Source organism: Neovison vison, chromosome 1 (assembly GCF_020171115.1).
Source record: "Neovison vison isolate M4711 chromosome 1, ASM_NN_V1, whole genome shotgun sequence".
Classification (NCBI taxonomy): Eukaryota; Metazoa; Chordata; class Mammalia; order Carnivora; family Mustelidae; genus Neogale; species Neogale vison.
The window spans coordinates 174,189,289-174,204,604 of record NC_058091.1 but is presented as its reverse complement, the minus strand read 5'-3'; the positions used below and the strand labels follow the sequence as shown (position 1 = coordinate 174,204,604).

At 44.9% G+C, this 15,316-nt stretch overlaps 1 protein-coding gene across 4 annotated transcripts in view; it reads right to left on the bottom strand.

The window, feature by feature from the left end:
- The window catches only part of TNFAIP8 (TNF alpha induced protein 8), a 114,108-nt gene that overhangs the window by 18,296 nt on the left and 80,496 nt on the right, over nt 1–15,316 (bottom strand). Inside the window, exon 1 of one of the 4 annotated variants that reach the window (XM_044263452.1) lies at nt 10,267–10,399. The exons of the other annotated variants lie outside the window; for them this stretch is intronic. The gene's annotated coding sequence lies outside the window, so the exon portion shown is untranslated. Of the gene's footprint in view, nt 1–10,266; nt 10,400–15,316 lie in introns of those variants that run through there. 4 annotated transcript variants of the gene reach the window in all.

Genomic DNA, 15,316 nt, shown 5'->3' with positions numbered 1-15,316 from the left:
ATGCAGTGGAGAGGAGTACCAGGGGACGGTGGGGGGGAAGCTATGCTATCTCATCCAGGGTAGTCAGGGAAGTCCTTTCTGAGAAGGGTGATATTTAAGCAGAAATGTGAAGGAAGAAAGGGGGAGCCTTCTTGGAGGATATCTTATCCAATCCCCTATGGTCCATCCCAAATATCGCCCCTTCTCTTAAGGCTTTATTGACTAACACAGTCAGAAATGTTCTCTCCAGTCTCTTAACTCTCCCTGCAAACTGCATTATATCATATTTATTTGCTTCCATGTTCCCTGAAAGTTAAACCCTTGGGATTGGCTATAATTTATTACTTATTCCTTGACATAATAAATGCTCAATTAATCTTTACGATGTATCTGCTGGCTTTAAAAATTCCCAGGTCCTTTTGGAAGGGGGTGGGAAGAAAGACAGGGGAGGCATGGGGGATAATAGTGCCTTTTTTATAAGACATAAGCAAAATACGAGATACAAATCAATTATACTACTATTCATTAAGTATCATATCTCAAATATCCATACTAAGAAACAAACACTGCAATGTCAACCTTTGGAAAAAGTTTATTCTGAAAGAGTCAGTTCAGCTATCTTTAGTCAAATAAAGATAGGCATCTAAAACAATCATCTTTTGATAATATTTGGAACTGGTAAGGTTTATTAAACAACCCACATTCTGCAGCGATAGTAACATAAATCTGTTTCTAGGACGGATGTTGCTTCTTAAGATAAGAAAGGCCTATTTCTTAGAATAAATGTAAAAGAAATTAGAAATTTTGAAAAACATGAGCTCTCTTGCCTTTGCTAGTTTATTACAGAAGAAAGAAAGAGTTGAAAATTAAGTCAGGATATGTAAAACCTTTAAGTTCTCTATTTTACTCTTATTGAAATTGGCTAATTTAAAATTATATTTAGAATTAAAAATAATAAAGCTCTTTGAAAACCAAAGAGACAAATAGTTACATTAAAGTAATTATAATCCTTTGATGTTGATGACATCTACTTGGTATATTAAACTCATTTTTCAGTTAAAGAAAATAACTAAAAAGACCATTATAGTCATTCTCTTGTAAGAACTGAAAAACGGTTCTCTAAATATATGAGCTTGCTGTCCTTGAGATGAATTACTTCCCTAATGGTAGATATTTGGGTAAAATAAACTTTGGCAAACAACATAACTTATCAATTTTACGACCGGCTGCCAACTAACAACAAAATAAATCACTTCTTTAAAATACTTTGGCCTGGGGCGCCTGGGTGGCTCAGTGGGTTAAAGCCTCTGCCTTCAGGTTGGGTCATGATCCCAGGGTCCTGGGATTGAGCCCCCGCATCAGACTCTCTGCTCTGCAGGGAGCCTGCTTCCCTTCCTCTCTCTCTGCCTCTCTCTCTGCCTACTTGTGATCTCTGTCTGTCAAATAGATAAATAAAATATTTAAAAAAAAAAAAAGAAAAAAAACTTCGGCCAGGCATGCCTGGGTGGCACACTCAGTTAATCGACCAAATCTTGGTTTCAGCTCAAGTCTGATCTCTGGGTTTTGGGATCGAGCCCCCAGATGGTCTCCATGCTCAGCAGGAAGCCTGCTTGAGGATTCTCTCTCCCTCTCCTGCTGCCCTTCACGCCCATGTGTGCTCTCTCTTTCTCTCACTCAAATGAATAAATAAAATTTAAAATTTAAAAAGATAGAATAATTTGGGTGTCCACACCTTCTCACAGCTTTGCCTTTTTATCCAGACAGTTTGGTGCTCCAGAATTAAGGCTACCATTTCTCTTCTCACCACCCCTCTCACCGGCCCTATTTTTAGAGATGCAAGAAGGCATGGAGACCAGAGGTGGAAATACAGAGGTCTAAGGTCAACACAGGGTTATAAGGTTAACTTCCTTAAACTCCCTGCCTCTGTCTCCCCCGTGGAAAAGTGCTTTTTGTTGGGATTATCAAAAGTAGCGAGGAGTAATTTCTCTATTTAAAAAGGAGATTACATACTTTGGGCTGGTAACGTGATTTGGTTGGGTATCCATAATGTGTTTTTCTTTTTCTTTTTTTAAATTATTTTTAAAGATTGATTGATTGATTGATTTATCAGAGAGAGAGAGAGTACGCACAAGCAGGGGGAGACGCAAAGGGACAGAGAGAAGCAGGCTCGCCGCGGAGCAAGGAGCCCCATGTGGACCCCAGGATTGTGACTTGGGCTGAAGTCAGACACTTAACCGACTGAGCTACCCAGGTATCCCATGTTTTCCTTCTTAAAACTGAGATAAAACTCAAAGAACATTACGCACCACCGTCACCATTTTAATAGTGTACGATTAAGTGATTCTCCTTATGAACCATCACCACTATCTCCTTCCAGAATATTCTCATCACCCCCAAAATGGGCCCTCATCATGTTTTATTTTTTTTTCAATTCATGAAAAACATGCAAAAGTTGGGAGCATTGGCTAAAAATTCACATTTCCAGCTTCTCAAGAAAAACCGGACCTTCTGACAACATTGGGGCTGGTGGCAGCGATGCAGGAGGAACCAGTGCTCCAGTTCAACACCTGGCCAGGAAATTACCCAAGGCCTGTGAGTTAGCCACCCCTGCTTTAAATGATCAGGAACTTAAGCCATTCTGAATCACTCTTTGGAGAGCCTTGGGTGTGACTCCAACAGAATCTGCTCCTAACAGCCCTCTGCTTCCTAAGCCGACAATCAAGCTGAGCGAGAAGGCAGATTCCTAGCTCTGACTTTCCAATGGCTTTGTGGGTTCTAGCAACTTTTTTCTACATTTCTTTCTGAGAAAGCCAGAGTGTGTGAGCGGGGGGAGGGGCAGAGAGGGAGAGAGAGACTCTCCAGCAGACTCCCTGCTGATCACAGAGCCTGACACAGGGCTTGATCTCAGGACCCCAAGATCATGACCTAAGCTGAAATCAAGAGTCCGCTGCTTCACTGACTGTGCCATGAAGGCGCCCCCAGCAACTTCTTCATTCACCTTTTCCTCAGAATGCCTTGCATTTCCCACCCCACAACATTTGTTGAAATCTCTCTTTTCTACCTGAAAAGTCATCCCCTATTTACCTGGGTGAGACATCCTCAACCCCTGTCCCTTGAGGACCACCTTCTCAACATGCTTTCGTTTTCTACTTTTACTATTGTATTTTATTTCCCTGTGATTGCTTAATATAGTATTAAACAAAGAATATTTTTCAAAAAGGGAATTATATGTTATGTGAATGGTAAGGTACTATTCCTTTACCTATATCATAAGGATAAAAATAATTAAAAATTTCTAATGATAAAAATTAATTAAATGAGGAAAAAAGCCAATACCATTCATTTTTAACCAACCAGAAATTGTTGCCTGCAAAAGGCCATGAGCCCCGTGTCTACCTGCACGGTACAAAAGGGGGTGAGTCAGGATGAGTAAGGTAACAAAGGTCACAGAGCCTCAAACACAGACATTCCCTTTGGATGACGCAAGCGTTCCAAGGGAACTGAAATGGACAGATCTTCTGTAATATGACTGAAGATCATTTAACTCTACGCCTCGAGTCTCCTAAAATAATTCACTGATCACCAATGGAATACCCACCATACTTGGGGAAACAAACACAAACAAAGCCCCTCCCTCCCAAAGCTTCCTGCCTGTGGGAACCATCTTAAGAGCTGTGCCCGAATATCTCAGCCAGAGAGAGCCCTTCCTTACCCTCTCTAACGGTGAAGTGGCATTCCCCTTGCATGTACTTCCATGTGGGCAGGGCTAAGAGCTCCGACACTGAAAACTGCTCAAGGCAACAGAACAGACCTTCCACACTGCAAATCCTTGTCTGGTGAAGGCTACCAGCATGAACTTAACATCTGGTCAGATTCCTGACGTAAGACCTGTTTTGACCATGTCCTAGTAGATAAAGGGACCAGCCAAGTATGGTGATAGTCATGGGGATAAACGCTTGCATTTCTTTGTCCTTTCTTAAATTTAGTGGTATGATAAACACTGAACATGACTATTGGGGAGTCATTCTTGGTGTGCTAAGTAAGAGGTATTTGGGTTAGGTTGTTGTTTTAAAGGTTAGTAAGTAAGTGTGCCTAGCTGGCTGATGAGGCTGGGGAAGTAGGTAGTGAGGCTTTGTGTCTGGAGGGGGCAAAGGGGCTGAGCACCTTCTGTGATGACTCCAGGTATTACGTGTGACTGGGAATAATCAGTTCACTCTACCAGGGTCAACTTGATAAAGAGACAAAGAACAAAGATCCCCATTAGCAAATAAAAGCAGAGTTAACACACCTCACACTTAAAAAAAATACGAAAGATAACTGAAGATGATCAATTTGCAGTTTTTGGTATCTAGAGCGATTTTCTAAATACTTTTGCCTTGTATGATCTGCAGAACTTCAGTTGATAAGGCTACGAATGTAATTTTACTAACTTAAATGATTAGCCAGATTTACGGTCATATCTTTGGGAAATATTACTGATCATATCAAGCAGTTATTATTATAGTAAGTGCTTCATAAGTCACAGAACCTCCAATAAGAACACTGTTTCCAAGGAGAAAGACAACCTCCTTGACTGAAATTTTCTTATTGACATGATTTTTAATATTTTCCCTGCTACAAAAGGCAGAAGATATCTTAGAAAAACAATAATGAATTTACTTCCAAGATATGAGACAATGTGTACTATAAAGAGTACACGCTTAGGAAAAAGATGAATCAAGTCTACAGAGGTATGATTGGAGTCAGTTTCCAAATTTACCCTAACACCAAACAGTTTTCCTCTTATCTCCAGTTGATTTTCCATTTATGCCATTTAGTCTATGCTCCTGCTTTGAAAAGGAGGGTGAGTAGAGTTAATGGATATGGGAAAAAGAAAGGGGGGGGGGCTTTTTCTCTTACGTTTTCGGCATCTATCTTTAATGCCGTATGTTGAACTTGGAATGAGGGAAACAGATGTCACTGTTGGACATAAATGTCGTCTCCTACGGTATTTTTAAGCTGTCAGCTGTACACTTGGGCTTTATGTAGACGATGAACAAGTGCTTCTCTGTACCTTTATTTCCCCGAAACGTACAAATATACAAATGCCAGAACTCCACCCACATTCCAATAAGGGGCACATTCTATAGCAAATACCCAAAATGAATTTCTGTTATATTCTCCCTGCTGGTGAATCAGAATAAAAAAAATTTTTTTTTTCATTATGTCCTACAGAATAAAATAAAACCATGTGACAAGTTGCCACCACCAAAATATAGGAACTATGTTTAAGTGAGTGTATAGAGATTCTAGCTAACAACAAAAGCAATTTAATTCTTGAATAGCAAGTGTCTAGGATCTGAGTATGTTTCTTTCATTACATTGATATCGACACAAAACAAAACCATCTTAGATACAAGCAAAAAGAAAGAAATAAAGAAAGAAAGAAGGAAAAGAAAAGAAAAGAAAAAAAGCTATAGAATTCTTGGATTAAGATTCCAGGTTCCAAAAGTGGGCCTTAATACTATCCCAGCTCTCTAAGGACTTAACGGCATCTAACAAAGTACGGAAGAGTCAAGGGTTGGGTCATCTTTTCTTGAACTGACTTCTGGCTCATTGCATGTTGATGGAGTGTAAAGAATCTGAAATATTTTAGTACATATTTTTTTTAAATCATTAGGGGTAGTGAGGAGAGGCCTGGAACTCTGGCTGAAGCCTGGTGTTGTGAGAAGAGATCTTGGTCATGGCCTTGTCTTTTTCCCTGGCCTCAGTGCAAAATGGCAGTCCAATCCTAGAAAGACCACTGCTTTGGTCTCGGAGGAAAGATTTTTTTTCACACATGATTCAGATCATGTTGACCGGTAGCTTGCCTTTATCACTCATTATTTGATAGAACTTCAGGGCATAGATGTTGATGGTTTAAAGCACAGGGGGGGGGGTGCGCCTGGGTGGCTCAGTGGGTTGGGCCGCTGCCTTCGGCTCGGGTCATGATCTCGGGGTCCTGGGATCGAGTCCCGCATCGGGCTCTCTGCTCAGCGGGGAGCCTGCTTCCCTCTCTCTCTCTCTGCCTGCCTCTCTGCCTACTTGTGATTTCTCTCTGTCAAATAAATAAATAAAATAAAATAAAATAAAAATAAAGCACGCAGGGGCCTTTAACCTGCTGCCAAAGTCTGACAAGGCCCACTTCTCATCTTCTGGGTATAAACTAACAAAGGAAAGCTGGAACTTTAGTTGCTCAAAGCATTGAGGCCTATTTTACTCAGCCTAAAGAATTTTACACATGAATTTACCCATGCTTTCCCCGTCTTCCAATCAAGTAATAGCTTTCTCTTTTCCTAAGAGAAAGCTATTACTGCTTTTTATTTTAAAGTAGACTTAAGAGTAATGAGCGGCTGATCCATGTCCCAGTGGCTAGAATTCAGGAAAAACCCCACAGGAACATAATTCTAATGAACCGAAACAGAAAGATGCTTCCGTGGCAAAACAAACACACAAAGCCCCCAAAACAGTGGGGAGGAAAAAAAAAACCCAGACATTTCAAACACAAGGGTTGCCTAAAACCACTCCCTCTTCCATTGACCCAGAAGTGTTTGTTTTTTTTTTTTAAGATTTTATTTGTTTATTTGACAGAGAGACAAGGAGAGAGGGAACACAAGCAGGGCGAGTGGGAGAGAGAGAAGCCTGATGCAGAGCTCGATCCCAGAACCTTGGGTTCATGATCTGAGCCGAAGGCAGATGCTTAACGACTGAGCCACCCAGGTGCCCCCCAAACCCAGAAATGTTTTGATAATAAAGACCATCTGACCCATATTTGAAAGACAATTCTCCAGTTACCATCACTTTTCCAAAAGAGTAAGAAATTATCCTATTAGGGCCTCTAATATCCTGAACTGACCTGGTCTGGTGAATGCCCTCTCAAGGGATTACACTGAGCTTCAGTCTGACCTCTGTATTGAAAACACCAGCCACTGGGTGCCTGAATGGCTTAGTGGGTTAAGCCTCTGCCTTCAGCTCAGGTCATGATCTCAAGGTCCTGGGATCAAGGCCCCTGTCAGGCTCTCCGCTCAGCAGGGAGCCTGCTTCTCCCTCTCTCTGCCTACTTCTCTGCCTACTTGTGATCTCTCTCTCTGTCAAATTAAAAAAAAAAAAAAATCTTTTAAATAAATAATTGGGGGGAAAAAAAATAAATAAAACACCAGCCAGGAAACCAAACATCTCCCAAATGGCCTCAAAGGGAACCAGCAAGAAGGGCCTACCAGGCCTTCTTAAATACCCTCCACATGCACCATACACTCTGACTGTCCATCTTGCTTTTATCAGCTGCTGTAACCATGTATGGCCCAACCTGTCACTGAGTACAATGCCGTCCTGTACCTAAAATCCAGACAGCAAGGACAAATGATGAATCATCATCTATGGTTTGGATGATCCGTGAATCTCACAAGAAGAGCAGAGAACTTAACGCTGCAAAATATTTTACCCCTGGACCATATGTCTGTAAACCTAGTCTGTATGACTAGGCTTTTATCAAACTCTAACCCAAATCAGAGCAGAGGCTGCAGACTCTGTCCTACCACAGTCTTGCTAACAGAGGAGGAGACGATGAAGGGGAGGAATAAGAACAAGCATTTCAGAATCACAGCCACTTTCGACCCAAGTATGGTCATCATGACCTTGTTCTTTATGGGTCTGTGACTTATTTTTAAATTTGGCAAATGAAGCTTCATTGTCCCAAATAATCATTACAGCCTTTACCCTAATCCAAACAAAAACCAGTTGCATGTATTTTGTATTTTAAATCATCACTCCCTGGCCAGCTTTCTTATTTGAAAATCAAATAGGTGCTTGGAGACTAATACTTTCTCAAAGTTAAGGATTCAGAGAGAGAAACACTTTCCATTGTTGCCACAGGTGCTCTCATCTAACAAATGCTGTGTCTAATTTAGCATTTCCAGCAATGACATTAAAGAATGAAAAGATGCTAAAAAAGATGCTCAGGGTAAAAAAGAGAGGAGAGAAAAAAATGTATTTCCATTAAGAGAGGGAAAATGACGTTACTGAGGGAGAAAGCAAGAAAAATAAAAATACAAAGTTGTCTGTAAAGTCCTAAAACAATAGCGGTAGGCAACAAGAGGCGGAAACCCTTTCAGTACCTGTTGAAATGGTACAATTCTTCCCGAGAAGCTCAGGAATTTCATATTCTCGCTCCTACGAGCTGCTGAAGCTGGTATCTGGGCAGGTGACACTTATTTCCCTGTTACGGACCTCAAGAGTGTGATGATTTAAAAGGAGCTCAAGATTAAAAAGACAAGGAGAGAATCACGACTCTAGTCGATTCTCATGACGACTCACATCATCTCTTATTTCATTAAAAACCAATGAGCCCCATAAAATAAGTTTCAATCTGTCTAACAGAAAATGTCAGGTGAAGCAACAGCATGGAAAAAATGAGAAAGCCAAGTGGCAGGCTTTGAGCTTCATGCTTTGCAGGGCTATTGAAATGAGTGACAAAGACCTTTTCTGTCCAGAAATCCCCCACTTTATTTTTAAGCCTGGAAACTGGTTAGTCATATCTCTACAGAACACTTCCTGTCCAGGGGCACGATGATGGCAACGAGCCGCCGAGTTTAGTAGCTGCCTACATGTCGTCGATTGAGTCATTCCTGGAATAAAAAACAGCATCGAACATTAAAAAAAAAAAAAAAATCTGGCCAACTGAAGCTTTTAGAAGATAGACAATGAAAACAGGTTTGACTGTGTCACCGGATTGCCATACATGGTGCCATGAAAAAAAAAAAAAAAAAAAACAGAAAGAAAGAAAGACAACACTGAACAATATTACTCTACGAGACGATCTGCTGGTGGTTTGGGGGCTGTTCTAGCAACACCACCAAATAAAACACTTCTCCCACTCCCACCCATTAGATGAACAGTACAATCGATATCCCACATCTCCATTTACAAAAACATCTAAAGGGGCGCCTGGGTGGCTCAGTGGGTTAAGCCGCTGCCTTAGTTATTTCAGGGTCCTGGGATCGAGTCCCACATCGGGCTCTCTGCTTGGCAGGGAGCCTGCTTCCTCCTCTCTCTCTCTCTGCCTGCCTCTCTGCCTACTTGTGATCTCTCTCTGTCAAATAAATAAATAAAATATTTAAAAAAAAAAAAACACATCTAAAGACTGTAGACTCTCTCAAGGAACCAAGAAACAGCAACCACATTCCTTTTTTCTCTTAGTATGATCTAATAATTGTGGAAGGGCTGCCTGAGAATTTTATAAAAACTTCCTGCAGAGGGCCAAAATGCAGATGGGGAGCAGAAACTTCATCGACGGGCCTAACGCCATCACGTGACATTTGGAGAAGAGAGGAAAACAAGGACGGTCAAGGAGGACCTTATCCACGGCCACCTCGAGGGCTATGTCAGGCTTCAGCGAGGCTGCCTCTCCCAAAGGCAATTATAGTTTTACCCGATTAACTCTCCTGCGTGTTGCCACAAGCCAGCTGAAGTTTCAGGGAAGAGAAACACAAGGAGCAGCTCCCCTCCCCCACCTGAACCCCAGGCCCAGGGGGCAGCCCCAAAGCATGCTGGGACCGAGGGCAAGGGCAGGAATGTCAAGTCATCACTCCTGTGGTTCTGGGGTTATCAGTCTGATCATCAAGTCAGCTAGAGTCGAATAAGCCGAATAATCTAAACCAGTTCTACCCGTAAAAACCCTCGTCCTGGAATTCTTCAGCAGCCTGCTGCCCATCAGACCTGGGAGTTGGCCGACCCCCCTCCCCAGGAGTGAGGGGGTGACGATGGCTCTCCACTCCTCCAAAAGCCATTCACTCAAAGGCCTGCCTGCCTTCCAGAAAATGGATGGCACAGTACAGCAGGCAGCTTTGAAATGGCTCCCGCAGGCTGCCTTGACTGCCTTGTTCTAATTCATCATCTGCCCTTTGCAAGCTTTTCTGGGGAAATCATTTTTATAACCCAGTGAGAGTGTCACCAGAAACGCAAGCCAACACAACCCAGCCCTGGCTTCAGACCGCCCCCGATTTAGCAGTTGGAAAGGCGGCTGCATTCCTCAGTGTCCCGTCCTTGTTTATGGGCCGGGCCTGAATCCCACCCACCCAGGGGAAGAGCTGCGCAGCTTCTGTGCCCTCCACAGGCCACTGCTTCCCCGGCCTGCAGGCCCCCACGTTGGCCTCGTCCTGGGGGTGGGAGGGAGGACTGGCTTGCCATCACACCGCCTGTGAACGCACAGTCAAGCAGGCCAGACAGACTGCCGGCAGGTCGCACCCCATTATCTCTGTTAAATCTGCTCACCTCTCTCCTTTTGCCCAAGTTTTTGTTTTGTTTTTCTTTTTCTCTCTCTCTCTCTCTTTTTTTTTCCTCGTTCCAGAGTTATTTCCTTGCTCCTCCCTTCCTGCCTCTCCACACGCCTACCCCTTCCCTGGGAGGCTCTGCCTCAGGCCCAGATCCCGCCCTGGGTCTCTCACCCCCGCCCTCCCCACACTGCTCCCATTCACCATTTCTTCCTCAGGGTTCCCTTGAAATTTTGAAACCTGCCCCATGGCCACTCCCTCCCTCCAGGATCCTCGCTCGTCTGGTTTTCCAGCAGGCTTCTCCTTCCCGCTCAGTAGGTACTCTCACTCCTTGAAAACTCTCCTGAGAAACTCCCTCTTGATCTATCATCTCCTTTCTCTGGAGAACCGGAGTCCAGTGTTTAGGTTAGACTTGGCCATCCTGGGGAAGGATCCATTTTCATTCTAGTTATTTTGTCACTGGTTTTATTTTTTTTTTAAGATTTTATTTATTCATTTGACAGAGAGAGATAATGGCAAGAGAGGGAACACAAGCAGGGGGAGCAGGTAAAGGAGAAGCAGACTCTCACTGAGCAGGGAATCCGATGTGGGACCGATCCCAGGACCCTGGGATCACGACCTGAGCTGAAGTCAGACACTTCACCGACTGAGCCACCCAGGCATCCCTTCATTTTCATTTAATTTTCAAGAGATGAAAATGCTGTGGTAAGTGTTTCAGGATAAGGAGAACAGTCAGGGCACTAGTATCACACTTTTATCAAATAACTTGACGGAAGGAAAAAAGTTCCTTGGGACCAGCCCACCCTTCCCTACTTTCTATAGAATGGGAAATGGGGATTTCATCAGGTGAATATGGTAGGTGGGCCTCAGACGGGCTCTGTCTTTGGGTGTCATTATAAGCCTCCTTATTCACACAGCACCTGCCCAGGGAAGCCGTCTCATGGGACACAAGCATCCTCTCAGGGGCTCTCGGGGGACAAGCACATTTCCACCGCTGTGACAACTGCTTGCCACCTCAAGAGAAATACCACATTTTCTCAACATGGCTCAATTAATGAGTGTGGCCCAAATCCCATTTATTACGCCTAAGACTAAAGCCCAAAGAATTCTCGTTCATCTGTCAAATCTATGGTGTTCCTGGCAAACACATCAGCAGTCTCCGGACATGCCCTCAGGGAGAAAAGACACAGGGATGAGCAGGCGGGGAGTGGACATGAAGGCAAAGAGGAAGCAACAGTGTCTAACTCTCAGACTTGCCAAAGCTTCTTCCTGGTGAGAAGGGCTGGATTACGCTTTCTGCCCACATTTACCTGTCAGCCTCACGCACCAGTGCTCACTGCATACGTTGCCACAGGGACAGGGTGGAGGTGATGGGGAACAAGAAAAGGATCTGGAGGCAACTAAAACTTGAAGGTGGGGACCAATGGAGATGTTGAACACCACCCCTTCCTCAGGAGGCTGGGCACCTGCTCCCAGCTGGGGCAGTCCTCTTGCACCCCATACACCTCCCCTCATTCCCACTCAGTATTGGCTGGATGTTCGTGATGTGTTCTCAACCCTTAGTGGATGAGATCTAAGGCTCCCAGCCTTTGCTGAGGCCCCAGAGAGAAGGCAGCAAAGCAGCCATCTTCAGCACGTCTCCTTAGACGTGGCTGTCACTGTCTCTGCCAGCTCTCATCCTCCTGGCTTCAAAAGCCTGTTTGTCTCCTTGTCTTCCTCCCAACCCTTGAGCTACTTCTTTTATGGGTTACGCTTACCTCTTTCCTTTCTAAAAGGCGGGTGTTCTCAGAGGCAGAACCCTTGGCCCAGACCTCATCTCCCTTCAGTGTTTTCCTGAAAGATCTCATAAGGGAAATCGCGTCTCCTTTTCCGGTTGGATATTGACACACTGCTGTCCAGGCTCCTTCACACAGGCTCAGTACTCCCGCTCCAGACTGACTGTGGCTCTCTTCTGGCTCAAACCCTCCCCACCCCCAACCCTGTGCCCCAATTCCTGGAGGGTTATCACGTTTCCCTCCTAGGAGGGATCTTAGGCATGCTTCAATCTACTATCATGGCTGCATTTTCCAAACAAGGAAACTGAGTTTCAGAGACACTCCTCAGTGACCAAAGGTTGCACAGGCAACCAAGGGCAAGGTCAGGAGCAGAAGTGGTGTCCTGATTCCCGGAGCCTTGTCTGTTACTCAGTGTCCCCCCCTGGGCAGCCTGGCCTCTACTCTGACCCTGTGTACTGCTGAGACATGGCCCACCAATGCCTTCTGGTTCCTGAGCTATAAACCTCCTTCCTTCAGTAGCCTCTCCTCTCCTCTAGCTAACTGTGAAGTCATTGCTGTCATGATGATGTCTGGTGAATACTTCCTCCTCCAGATTCCCATAAGGTCCACAGACTCAACCTTGTGCTGTACCAAGCTGCCCATCACCTATGTCATCCTATGTGCTGTGTAGAATGCCCTGAACCTGAAGTCTTTTGAGGGCGCGCACGCGCACACACACACACACACAGCCTCTGCTTCCCCAGACCCTACAGAGGAAGTTCTGACTCAGTTAACATTTGCTGCTATGAGTTTCTGAGGCCCAGTGATGAGGCAGAGAGAGGCTGACTCTGGAAGCAGGACTCTACTGGACTGTCCATGGCACACAGAACAGTCCATGCTTTTGGGAACACTTCTGGTCTCCAGCTCCTCAGCCTAGCTGAGGGAGCCATGGAAAAACACACACCTGGGCCAGAGGAGCTGGCTTCAGGCAGAGAGGACATGTCACACTGGAAGGAGAGCTCATGAGTTTCTTATTCTCCTCTTGACAGTCAACCCCAACTTGGCCAGCAAGGCTCCAGGAGCCTAAAACTGTCATTTCTTTCACTCAGGTCTTTCTGCTTAGTGGCTTCTTTGCTCCACTGTTTTCTTGGCAGAAAGTCTGCTTCCACCCCTTCACAAAATTAAATCTGGTCACTGCAAACCTGGAGAGCGTATTTCCATATCAGTGGGCAGAGGACCCTACACATGCAAATACCAACCCCCCCCCATCTTTAAAACCATAAATACTGCAAGGTACCACCTAATAATACCACAGGTTTTGCAGAGTCTTACAGATCACCCCAGAGCCGCACCCCACACATTTACTGCCCACTCACCAGTCACTTGGGACGCACTACAAACTCTTCTTCAAGGATCTTAAGCCCCAAGAACAAGATTTAAATAACTGCTCTTTCAGGTCTCTTGGTCAGTGGTGGAGGGGAAGGGTGGGGAAGAGCACTGGGCAGACTCCCAGAATACACCAGGCCCGTGGGGCTCTGGGGTGCTCGTATGGTACAGTGACAACACGTCTGGTGTCTGAACGCTTCCCACCCACACACAGGGACACGTTCTCCCCAAGGAAGAGCGCCCCTGCCCAACCAGCACCCTCCACAGTTCACTTTCCTCAATGATGTTCTTCTCAAAGGAATGAAAACAAATGAGCTCACAGCTTCATTGCCTCTCCCTTAGTCTCCCACTTTTCTAAGCCAGGGACTGATGAGGACCTGTTTGCAGGGTCTCCTGCATGCCTCCTCCTCTTCCTCACCTGTTCCTCTCCCGAGTTCCACTTAGGAGAAGGGGAAATAGGAAATCTTCATGTGTTCGACCACTCCCTTTAGGTTTTGTAAATTCCCCCCTCAAAGCTGGCATCTCTACAAACAGATGAGGTCTGTCCTCCCTCAGCGAGACCTCATGCACAAATCCAGGATGCGAAAACCTAGGTCTGCCAAACTTCTTTTCTGCCCAACAGGCCTAAATGTGGGGGCGTCGAGAGGGCCTAGATTTCACCTCCCTGGGCCCCATTTCTGCATCTCTCTGTTTTTCTTTTTAAAGATTTTATTTATTTGATGGAGAGCACAAGCAGGGGTAGCAGCATGTAGAGGGAAAAGGAGAAGCAGGCTCCCTACTGAACAGAGAGCTGGCCATGGGGCTCGATCCCAGGACCTTTGGATCATAACCTGAGCCAAAGGCAGACCCGTAACTGACTGAGCCACCCAGGCACCCTGCATTTCTTAAAATTAGAGGTAAGATAAAAGAGCGTGCAAAGTTGCTTTTAACTCTCTAAACTGTGGTGATTCTAATTTGTGTTTGTAAGGGAATCATTCTAATTACAAAGTCTTCTTACTGCAGATCTTCCTGAAATATTATAGATAGACATGATGAGTTGACTTCTTAAACATTCAACTCACACTACCATTTTAGGCACAGCCCACTAAACGAACACGGGTATACAAACATGCTCACCTCCTCCTTTTCCAAGTTGTCAGCATCGTCCTCATGTGGACGGAAATGTTGACAAGTAAATAGCCTGCAGCAGATCTAGGGACTGTGCATTATTCTGAAATGAAATCCCTGGGTCCCGAGATTTTTTGGGCCCCACTTTTTGGCTACTTCTTGGATTACCAAAACCCAGGAACATGGAACTTAATCACCTGTGGTATCCTGATTGTTCGCTGGCATCATAATCTAGGGACAAGAAAGGCGTGATGCATACTCAGTCCAATGGAAATTTCAGAAGTGAGGAAGAAAAAGGCCCAGATGTATGGAAGCTGACAGAGCTGGGGGTGTGGGGCAGTGTTAGGTCATCAGTGATGTCCACTGCACAAGAGACAGTGTGGCATGGATCTCTAAATGGATTTTCCACTTTTAGTCCTTGAGAGCACACCGCACTTCAAGGCTAATGACTACATAAAAGGAAACATAATCACATCAAAGTCTGGTGTTTGGGGGCATATGCTGTACCTTTTACATTATACATGACATCAAGGTCAGTTGCACCCAAGGCAATGCATTTCTTCCAAATCTTTCCTCTTCATTCCCTCTGTAAAGCCAGGGCTGGTGCAGGGAGGGATGAGGGGAAAGGACCAGTACAGTGATGCCCGGTGCTCAAAAATGTGAGGCCCTCTTCTAGTAGAGGTCCTTGGATCCCTCCTACTGCAGTGGGCATCAAGCACCTCCCACCAGCCCTGTGGGGCTGCTAGATCCCTCATCACGGGGAGAAGGATGTACTTAAGACACTATATCCGCCCCCGAGAGGCA